The sequence below is a fragment of the Mesoplodon densirostris genome, chromosome 4 (genome assembly GCF_025265405.1).
Source record: "Mesoplodon densirostris isolate mMesDen1 chromosome 4, mMesDen1 primary haplotype, whole genome shotgun sequence".
Taxonomy (NCBI): Eukaryota; Metazoa; Chordata; class Mammalia; order Artiodactyla; family Ziphiidae; genus Mesoplodon; species Mesoplodon densirostris.
Window position 1 is genome coordinate 5,248,499 of NC_082664.1, and position 10,923 is coordinate 5,259,421.

A 10,923-nucleotide genomic window follows, 5' to 3' on the forward strand; every position below is an offset into this window, starting at 1 on the left:
AAGGCTCACACACCTCGACGGGCACCTATTCAGCTGTCTGTAAAAAGTGGGTAATGATTCTTAACAGTCAGAGATATTAAATGCCATCTCAAGGAAAACAGTGATAACAATTATAATTTTAATTATGAAATATTTATTGCATCCTCACCAAATGGGAAACATTGTTTCAAGCACTTTAAATGTTTGACTCATTTAATCTTCAAGTACCCATTAATAAGGTACTATTGGTATTTCCATATTACAACTGAGGAAAACTGAGGCACGGAAGTTAAACACATTGTCCAAACTCACAAAACTAGTAAATGGCAGAGCTGGGATTGAAATCTGAGCATCTTGGATGTGTGTGACATGGCTTAGCCCATAAGCAGATTATCTGCTGAATTTAAGCCAGCTCTTTGGGGACACTAGCTGGATTGCCCTTCAGCCCTCTGTCTGACTCTCTCTCTCCTTGCCTTGCAGCCTTTCGGGCTCTAGAGTCTACATCTGCTTCCCTGAGCATTCAGTCATAATCTGAGCTACCAGAAATTTAATTTGTAACTTGATGATGGTACTGCAGGAGGTCAGTGATACGTTTGGTCCCTGCATGTGTGGTAGTTACAAGTAGGATACACTAGAGAAGGTGTTACTTGAGAAATAAATTTCAAGTCTGGGGGGTAGAAGCCCAGCTCCCTGACAGGCCAGGAGGGTGAGTCAGACATGGGTGAACCCCAAGGAGTGCAGACTTTTTCAGGCACAGTCACAGAGAAAAGAAAATGGGAAAAGGGTATGGGTTTGTTAGAAGAGTAGACTAGGGTTCAAATCCTGGTTCCGCACTTGCTCGCTACACAATGTGGGGCAAGGCACTTACCACTTCTAAACCTCAGTTTCCTTTGATTTTGATTGAGGATGGTAAGTGCAATCATGGAGGGTGGTTCTGATGAGTTAGAGGACAGACAACCACGTCGAGGACCTAGAAAAAGCCTGAGCATGGGGCTGGGCTTAGAGCTTAGTCACCCAGGAGAGTCTGTGGAAAGGAGGCTGTCTTCTGTTTCTCAGTGAGTGTGAAAGCAGCTGGGACAGAGAGCTGCAGCTGAGCAGCTCTAGCACCAGAACTGGAACGTGGTCCCTATCAGCTGGCAGCCCACCTGTGGTCCCAGAGCCCCCTGAGCCAGTGAGTATGCTCAGAGGCAGCACGGCTTCACCAGCAAACTCCACTCAGAGGAAACCTCTCTTCACAAATCAAGTGAGTCTTCGATCTTGGTGAGAAACGGACTCTTCTCTCCCATTCATCCATCCACCCACCCTCTGCAGTTGCATTCATTCACCCATCTCACCAGCCTTCATCAACCAGCCAGCCATCTCTCTACTTCGGCATCCTGATGTAGGCTTCCATCCATCCAACACACCTAACATCTATCCTTTGGCCTTTCCATTATGTGGAGGAAACAGACAGACCTGGATTGGAATCCTGGGTCCTGCTTCCTAACTGACCTTGGACAAGTCACTAACCTCTCAAAGTCCTCTCATCTGTAAAATAAAGGGAAATCAGATGTAGCTGGGGCAAGGATTCAAAGAGAGAGAGGACATACCCGTGCCTGACCTGAGCAAATGATCATGAGATGTTCATTCCCTCTGCATCTGCAATCAGGCTGGGATTTACGCAGAGAGAAAACTGCTGTATCTTGCATGACATATTGAGAAATGCTTTTCAGAAATTATCTGCAGTGTTTCAGTGGCATGCAACCCCCTGTGGCACCCAGAGCTGGGCGGTGGCCAGAGCAGGTTGGGGTAGTGGTCCCTCCTGGACTCACAGCAGAGAGTGCCATCTAGCGGACTGGCAACCTGTGGGATCCCCAGTGGGTCCCCAGTTGCAGCAGCTGCTGTCTGCTGTTGGGCAGCTGAGTTGCGAGCCAGCTGGGAGGTCCCAGCCCCCTGGACTGCAGGCTGCCATGTTGGGATGTGGTGCACGTACTATCTTAATCACTCAGGGGGCCTGGCCTGCCAGGAGCCTTTTGTTTTGTGGACGATTGCCAACTCTGATTTGCCTACCCCAGCCCAAGTCCCCTTTAGAAGTCTCCAGGGAAAAAAGAATAATCCTAGCAGCTACAGCTTGCTGAGTGTCTGTTATGTATTAGATACTGGGCTGGGGGCTTCATATGCATTATCTCTAATCCTCTAAATGACCCTAGCAGAGACCCAGAATTTACCCCATTTTCTGTGAGAAAACTAAAGTTTGCTGAGGTTGAGGTACTCACTTAAGGAGAGACTAGGTATTCAAACCCCTGGATTTGTAACTGCATTTACCTTCTATAATCCCAGTGCCCCCTGAAAGTGCAGGAAAGAATTTGGACAGATTTGAACAAGCCAACTGTAAAGGAAATTTATGAGTCAATTGGGGTCTATCTGAATGCTTAATAGCTATTGGATGACATTAAGAAAATGCTGTTAATTTTTTAACTGTGATCATGGCATTGTGGTTATGTTTTCAAAACAGGTAAGAGTCCTTCTTTTTTAGAGATACACACTGAAGAATGCTGCAGGAAAGGGTATGGTGTCTGGGATTTGCTTCAGAGTGGTCTGGGGGCAGGTGGGGGTAGTAGAAGGACAGTGTGAGGTTTGGATAGAAGGGGAGGGGCTGAGAGTTGGTGGCGGCAGCAGTATGAAAAGTGTGTAAATTGCAATGAAAATATGTACCGTTTTCTCTACTTTTGTGTTGTTTGAAATTTCTCATAATTAAAGGTTTTTAAAATCATCGAGTAAAACTAAAGTGCAGGAGCTGAGGAGGTAGGAGAGGGGAAGCCTTTTCAAAGAGCAAAGGGGCCCAGGGTCTCAGCTAAATCCTGGAGGCTGTTAGGGAGCCGATCCAAAGGCAAAAAATGCCTCAAAGTGGAAAGGGGGCGAGAAAGGGGCCTGGGTCAGCGGAAGGAAACCATTCTAAGTTGGGGAGATGAAGGAGGAAGTGCAAGGCTGCAGGGCACTGCAGAGCAAGACCCCCAACTGCTACCCCAGCCCCTACCTTCCAGACGACCCTGCTCCCCCCTAGACCCTCCAGACCCTTCTCAGGCCCTCCTGTCTCCCCCGGGGCCTTCTGGTCCCTTTCCTAGGCCCTCCTGCCCCCTCCCTGGCCCCTCTCCCCCGCTCCCCAGGTCCTACTGGCCCCATGCAACCTCTTCTGGCTCTAAAAGGGCCTGCAGAAGCCTCCCTTCTCCAGGGCAGAGCTGGCCACCTAAGATTCCTTCCCTGGGAGCAGCTCAGCCAGGCTGGGAAGGATTCAGCTGTCTAGCTTGTCAGATGCTTTTATGTATTTATTTTTTTTGGCTCTTTCTGGGAGGACAAGAGGTGGTGGTTTTTGTCCTAAAACTGTGTGCCAAGCTGGCCTCACCATCCTCAGTCCCTCTCTGCCCCACCTAAGCCTCCCTCTTTTCTGTCAGTCACATCACTGGAAACTGACTCACGCTCGAGCCCAGGTCCACACCAATCTCCCCAAACCCCCAGGGCCCCTCACCCCTGCCCCCCGCCTCTTCCCTCCCCAGCCCTCCTGCAGCTGCCAGACTCTGCGCAGTCTGCTTCCTGGGCGCCTCTCCACCCTCTGCCCCTCCAGGAAATGCTCCCTCCCGCAGCCTTCCTTTCCCACTTTGGAAAGCCGGCCACCGGACAGCTCCCCGGACCCTCCTGGCAGCCTGCTGCATTGCAGCTCGGCCCTCGGTGAGGGAGGGGCGCAGCCTGCAGTCACCCCCAAGGTAGGGTGGGACACCCCCTCCTGGCTGCCCCCAGCCCAGGGCAGGGCCCGGCCCCCGCATGCATGCACGCATCGGGGCCGCAATGGAAATCAAAATCGCCGCCCGCAAAAGCAAAAAGCGCCGAGCCCCACTGTCTGTCTCCCCCTCCTCACTTTCCGGGCTTAAAAATGTGGCCCAGGCGGCCCCCTTGTGGCACTTGGGGGCTCCACAGACGCTTGGCTGGTGTCTGAAGAATTCAGACTGTCTGATTCCACCGCACCGTGAGTTGGCACAAATCTGAAGTAGCCCAACTCCTACCCAACGCAGAGCAGCCTCTCTGAGTTGGGGACATCAGCCCCTCTCCTTTGTCCCTTCCACATCTCTCCCTGTGGCTCCTTCCCTCCCTCCCGGATCTGGAGCTCTCCTGTTGAGTACTTCTCCGACAGGCAGACAGGTGTCCGGGGACTGACACTATGGTAGGGGGGCTGGAGCTCTCCCTGCAGTCACGATGGTTTCCATCTCCATCTCACACGGATGGGGAAACTGAGGTGCAAGGGGGCCCATGCTCCTGGTCTGTGTCGGAGAAGGGGCAGGGGATCCTGCCCCGGAGAGTGGGATCCTGCCCCGGAGAGTGGGCTCCAGCTTGGGCATTTTCCTGAGTGAGGGGGCTGCCTCTCAGCCAGCAGGCCCTCATCCTCGCCAAAGCTAGTCCTCCCCAGGAGGCAGCCCTGGTGGGCCCCCCGGATGCGCTCCCTCCCCTCCAACTCCCCGTCCACACAAACAAGCCCCAGCCCCCTCTGTCTGCAAGCTGCCTGGAGGTGGGCAGGGCCCCCTACGCATCAGGTTAATAATGCCATTTTCATAAGCCTCTGCCCATAGGTGCTACCACCTAATTTTGAATCTGCCCTTCAAACGGATTGGGCCACAGAGGAGCTGGGATCTCAAGCACCGCTAGGAGGTGCTTCTAACTAATCAATCCATCCCCTGCCCACCCACACCCCCCCAGCACTCAGCACAGCCTCACTGAGCTGTCTTCAGCAGCAGGGTGTGGTGGGGAGCCTCCGAGGGACTGGGGTTCCATCCCAGCCCGGACTCACACCAGCTGAAAGACAGTGAGTATGGGACTTTGTCTTTCCCTGCCTCAGTTTCTTCATCAATCAAATGGGGATTTTTGAGGCTGGTGCTCAGAGTTCCTGCTGGGCTAAGTCCTAGATAGACAGCCCGGCTCAGGACTCCATGATCTCAGCTGCTTCATCCCCCCTTCAACACTTGATTTACAGTGACTTATTCCCTGTCTCTTTCCCCCCCACCCCAGACTGAGCTTCGAGGACAAGAAGCCAGCCGATCGGCACTGCTCCGTGTCCAGCCTTCCACTCGGGTCTGGGCCCAGGAAGGTAGGTGCTCTGCGTTGGTTTGGAGAATGAGTGCCCGGAAGGATGACTGCACCCCACAGTCTGTGGGGTGCCTGGACTCCACTGGGCTTCTCTTCCCCAGACGCCCCCCGTCTAGGCTGACCCTTCTAGGAAGCAGCCGGGAAAAATGTTCCTTTCTGCCTTACCCCAGGATCCCCTCGTGCTGCTGTATAAATGCAAATTCTTGCTCTATTAAAGGCAGATGTGGGCTTGCACGTCTTTTCTGCCGCCTTCTGCATCTACTGTGAGCTCACAGGCCAGAGGCTTCCTCTGGCTGACTTGATTGGTGCGATGGAGCCGGCAGAGGGGTCTCTGCCTGGTGAGGTTCCTGTTTGTATTCGGAGCAGGGTCTCCAAAGGCCAGACTGTCTTCTTTCCTGCGACACTTGTTACACTCGTGCGTCCTCCCCGGGTCCCACCGTCTACCCCACAAGCACTGATGAACTCCCTGATGTGTGTTGGGCTACTCTTATCCTATTTAGCCTCCCTTCGAGCCGGTGTGGGAGCCCCTCTCATCTCCACTTCACAGAGGAAAAACCGAGGCTCTGAAAAGGAAGGGGAATTGTGTGGTCTCCCAGCTAGAGAGCGGGGAGTGGAGCCTGGGAGCCCCCAGCCCCGCCGCGGGCGCCTGCAGCCACCGTTGCCGCCGCTGCGGGCTGACCAGGGCCGGCCCGGCAGCCAGTGGCTCCTGCGGAAAAGGCAGGGGGTTTGCATAGAGAGCGTTCTCGCTGGCAACTGGCAAAGGGGCCATAAAAAACCGAGAGGGCTCAGAAGCCGCTTAACAGATAGCTACAGAGCAGCTGGACCCGGGAGGGGAGACCCGCGCCCTCCCCTGGGCTCTCTGCAGAACAGCAGGGCAAAGGGCTCCGTCCCGGATGCGGGCGGGCAGGGGCAGAGGCGCCCCGGGACAGGTGTAGACGGCCGAGATCGGACGGGGCCAGGGGACCCCAAGCCTGATCCCACGGTGGATGGAGGGCTCGCTACCGAGCACGGAAAAGAGAGGACTGAGAAGGAGCTTGCTGCCTGCAAAGAGCCGAGGGCAGAGGGGGCGAGGGGGCTGCGTCGGAGCCGCGGAGGCAGATGCAGAAAGCAGGGAAGGCTCGGCAAAGCAGCTCGGTGTGTGAGCCCCGAGCGAGCTGCTTGGGGAGAGAGGGAGCTCCCTGTTACGGGAGGCATCCGAGCAGAGAGAGGCAGGCCGGTACTTGGCCAGGAGGCTGCTGCACGGCTCCCTGCCCGGGCTGGCAGCCTGCACGTCTAGGCCTTCGACTTCTCCTGCAGCACTAGGTCCCGAGCGGGGCTGGCCACGGAGAAGGCAGGCTGGGGTCAGAGCAAGGAGGGGCAGACTCTCCCATGCCCCTTGCCCCGAGCTCAGTGGCAAAGGCACCGAGATGGCCGGTGGAGCGCAGTGAGGGGAGAGGAGCGGAGAATGGGGGTGAGTGCGGGGCGGAGGGGGGAGGGGGGAGCTGTCCTGCGGCCAACTCCCCATCTCAAGGGCCAGCCCACCTGGAGTGGCCAAGCGCCCGCCCCGCTCCCAGGCCCAGAAAGGCTGGCCCGGGTCCTCTCTGGGGCAACAGGCTGGTGCCCAGGGCTGGGGGGAGCCTTTCTGGCTGGGGTGGGGGGGGACCAGAAGGAAGGGGGGATCTGGTGAGTAGAGGGGCTGGCCCGGTCATGGGAAAACCAGGGCCCTTTTCTGGAGGCTGGGCCGCAGCCCCGGATTCGGCCGGCTGCTGGACCGTAACTTGGATGCTCCGGGGACTCGTGAAAGCCCCCTCGCCCCGGCGCCGGGGCCGAGGGGCCTGCATGTTGATGAATGCGGCCCACGCTGATGTCGGGCGCTGGCCCTCCAGGCCCATTCATGAGGGCTCAGTTCCCAGGAACTCTGGGTGGATGGGGCCTTTATCAGGGGACCCCCACTAGACGAGGCTCTGTTCTGCAGTTTCTAAAGGAGTTTTCTTGTCTTTGTTCCCAGCGCAGGCACTGAGCGCGCGCGCGCACACGTGTGTGAGTGTGTGTGTGTGTGTGTGTGTGTGTGTGGTGTGTGTGAGAGAGAGAGAGAAAGAGAGGGGGGGGAGAGAGAGAGAGAGAGAGAGAGAGACAGGCTGGCTGAGGGACCAGCCCGGGTTCCTTGCCTGAAATGACCAGGCTGCCCTCGCTCAGCCTTGGGGGCAGGGATGCACCTCCACAGGGCAGAAAGATTCGGGTAAGACGACAAAGGCACCCAGGTACCCAGGGATGGCACCCTTGTCACAACTGCCTAACTGTCCCAGTCCTGACAGCCCAGTCTTCCCTGGGCGGGCGCTGTCTGCCAACCTCGGGGTCCCGACAGCTGCTCTGACCCGCCGAGGGGGGGCAGCATCGTGCTGCAGGTGGAGAGTGAGGGCTGGCTCCGCAGACAGACAGACAGACAGACTGCCCCGCCGCCCGGCTCAGGAGCTGGGAGCAGCCCTGGGAGAAACTGTTTGCTTTCTCAGAGCCTGGGGTGGGGGTGCGGGGAAGGGGGGTGTTGGTTGTTTTCCGTCGTTACTATTGTTTCAATCAATTAAAAGATGGCTTTGAAACTGTCGATGTGACAATGTTTGGTAAAGTATTTACAAGTGCGTCACAGCCTCTGCGGCATCACAGGGAAGTGGGGCGGGGGAGGGGGATGCGGCAGAAGAAATCACGCACGTGCGAAATTTTGGAAATACCGGTTTCTGATCCGGGTAGCAGCAAAGGGTTCAAAAGAGCTTTGGTGTGGATTTGAAAAGTCACCTGTCCAGATCTCTAAGGGGGCAGAGGCCATGGGGCAGCCTGGCTAGAGAAGGGATTTCCACTAATGGTTCCTTTTGCCCCAGACACAAACAGAGCCTGGCATCCTCACCCAGGCACGAGGACATGGGGATGTCCGTGCTGGAAGCACGGACAGCTCCACTAACAGCACAGAGAAACACCCCGGTGTGAGACGTGTGTCTGAGCAAGCCCACGCTCCAGAGTAAATAAACTGAAAATACAGGAGAGAGGGGTCTTTGTGCTCGGTGGCCGAGGAAGTTCACTTTTGTGTAAAAGGCAAGTCATGCTCCCACTAGGTAAGGCTGCACTGATGCACAAAAACCTCATTTAAGCTGGGCCCGGCCCAGGGAGCAGTTTCTGTGAAATCCAGGAGAAGTCAGGTTCAGCTAGAAGTTTTTCCAGGAATTATTAACCTCTGGAGACTGTAACCACTGTTTCTTCCGAACCGCCCTTGCCAAAGTCTATAAAATACGAGCCTAAAAAATCTGCCTGAAGAGCAGTCTGACATTTTATATATATTTATAAAAACATAAAATAAACTATCGCCAAACTTTTTAGGAGAACCCAATTAAAGCCGGCGGGGGGCAGCCCCTTCCCCAGCCCCCCAGGGTTCGAGGAAAGGCCGGCGTTTCCCTTGGGAGGGTATCTGCACTGGGGCGAGAGGAGCACAGCCGCTCCTCCCTGGTCACTTGCCCTCTTGGCCCTTGTGTCCTCCCCTGTGGGGCTCTCTGCCCTGGAAAGGAGCTGCCTGTGTCTCTGGACGGAGGGTTAAGGACTTCGGACAGGATGAGATGGGAAAGGCTGCTGATTTTCGCTGGGTAACTGCACACCAGCTACCGCGCAGCGTGATTTAATTGTGTTATTATCTCGCTCAGCCACTCAATACGCTGTGTGGGTGGTTATAATTCCTTCTTTTAATATCAGGAAACCGGGGCACAGAAATTCTGGGGAGATTTGCCAAAGACACACAGCTCTATGTCTGCCTTGTAGCCAGGTTTGTGCTCGAGATGGCTGCCCTCCTGGGGTGCTTCCTACCCGTCCCCAACCCCAGGGAAACAGAGGGGACCAAAACCCTGAACATGCCGGTGCGCCTGTGCTTCCCAAGAAGCAGGTGACGTCCTCCGCCTCCAAGGGGGATGCAGACTTGGCATCACGGCCCCTCCGCCCGGAAGCCTGTGCTCTTTCTAGAACATGACTGTGTCCCAAAGGCAGAAGCACCACTCTTCACCCTGTCCTCTCCCCAGGGCATCACCATCACCCCAGCTGGTGGCCCTGCTGTCACATGCTACGTCACGGCGCCTTCTCAGGTTCCAGAACCCCCTTTTCTCTCTGGCAAGGAGCAGGTCACAAAAGATGCAATCAACCATTTCCAGGATATAATGATGTTCTGAAAACCCATCATGGGCACTCCACCCCTGAGACGTAGCACCCCAACCCATGCACCCCAGGACACAGGGTGCCAGGGCCCGGGGGAGCCTGGTGTATGCACCCAGGAGGGTGGCACAGAGCAGCTCGGGGCGGTGGGGATGCCAGCCTGGCCCCCCGGGTGTGCATCTGCAGTGTGACAGCGTTCTGAGGACTCACTCACCCAGCGCCACAGAGCATACAGCTCAGTCCTCTGAAGCTGCCCATGGGCCCGGGGGAATATGAGGCGGTTTTCAGTTAGGGGAAGTCGGATCCAGGCAACATGGGAGCCAAGGGCACTGGAAAGGGACAAAGGAAAGGGGGTGATTAACATGTGGCCAGTTTCATGAATTCGAGAAAAATGTAAAACGTTCTCCTAGACGAGGTAAACACGTCAACGAGTCATCACGATTCCACACACTATGCTTTGCTGAACTTTAGCATGAGGTGTTGGGGGGCAGGGGTGCCTCTAAATTTGGGTTCACCCTAGCGAACATTTCAAGCCTTGTCTTAAGCACCGAGGAGACGCTGGTTGGGACGGCTTGGCTGGAGCCCTGAAAGGTAAAAGGCAGGGCACACACAGAAGGTAGCTGGTAGGGGCTGCCGTGTGCCTAGCACACATATGTGTGTGCGTGTGTGTGTGTGTGTGTGTGTGTATGTGTGTGCATGGGGAGGGGGCCCGAGGCTGGGGAGCTTCCAGCCAGACCCTGAAGGGTCTTACATGCCAGGCTAAGCCTCTTGGACCACGTCCCAGACACTCCGGGAAGTCAGATGGAGGATTTAAAGCAAGACAGCGACAAGGTCAAAACGGCATGTTAGAAAGATCACTCAGTGAAAATAAACTTTGCTGCAAACCATTTAATCTAGCTATCCCACCTCTAAGAAGCTGGACTAAAAGAACAGTCAGGGATGTGTTTACAGATTCAGCTACAAGAATGCTCACTGCAGGGTCATTAGCAATAACAACAACAAACATAAAACAGGATGGCTTAGATCTTTTTCAGCAGGCGTCGGTCGGTTCAGCAAAATCATATTAATTAAAACCTCGGTTCGTGACATGCGCTCCTCATTTATCTATGCCAGGACCTCTTTTATTTTATGTATCTTTCTTATTTATTTTCTTAAATAACATAACGAGCACACATGGACCCGTGACCCACCCCGATAACTAGGACTTTGACCAAAGCATCTATAGGCTCACACTGGCCTATCCCCGCAGACTTACAGCTGGGATTTTCAACAACAGAGGAAGCTCTAATCAACAATGGTGCAAACACACCCCGGAATATTAAACAGCTCTTAAAAAGAATGAAACAGCCGAGACCTATTGTCTTTTAATGAACCTCAGTATTTTGCGCAGAACTGGATTAATCATGATCCTTTGTTCACAAACACTTTCTCATCATTGGTCCAGGCATGTCCCGCTTTTATTTCGCTAATTGATGCATTCATATATTCATTTGTAATAATGTCATAAACACTTGTGAGCCCACTCCTCAAATCCGGACCTTGGCAATTACTTACACCTGCTTCCACAAGCCAGCCCCACCGGGTAAGGACCCGGAGCTTTAGGGACAGCAGCAAGGTGGTGAACTCAACTTCGGTGTGTACAGATTACAGGCTACTAAGGTGTTGTTATAA

At 54.8% G+C, this 10,923-nt stretch overlaps 1 non-coding gene across 1 annotated transcript; it reads right to left on the reverse strand.

The window, feature by feature from the left end:
- Nucleotides 1–10,618: 10,618 nt before the first annotated feature.
- Nucleotides 10,619–10,695, reverse strand: LOC132489694 (small nucleolar RNA SNORD112). The gene has a single exon (XR_009532082.1). It is a non-coding gene; the product is annotated as a small nucleolar RNA SNORD112 (small nucleolar RNA).
- Between the last annotated feature and the right edge of the window lie 228 nt (nucleotides 10,696–10,923).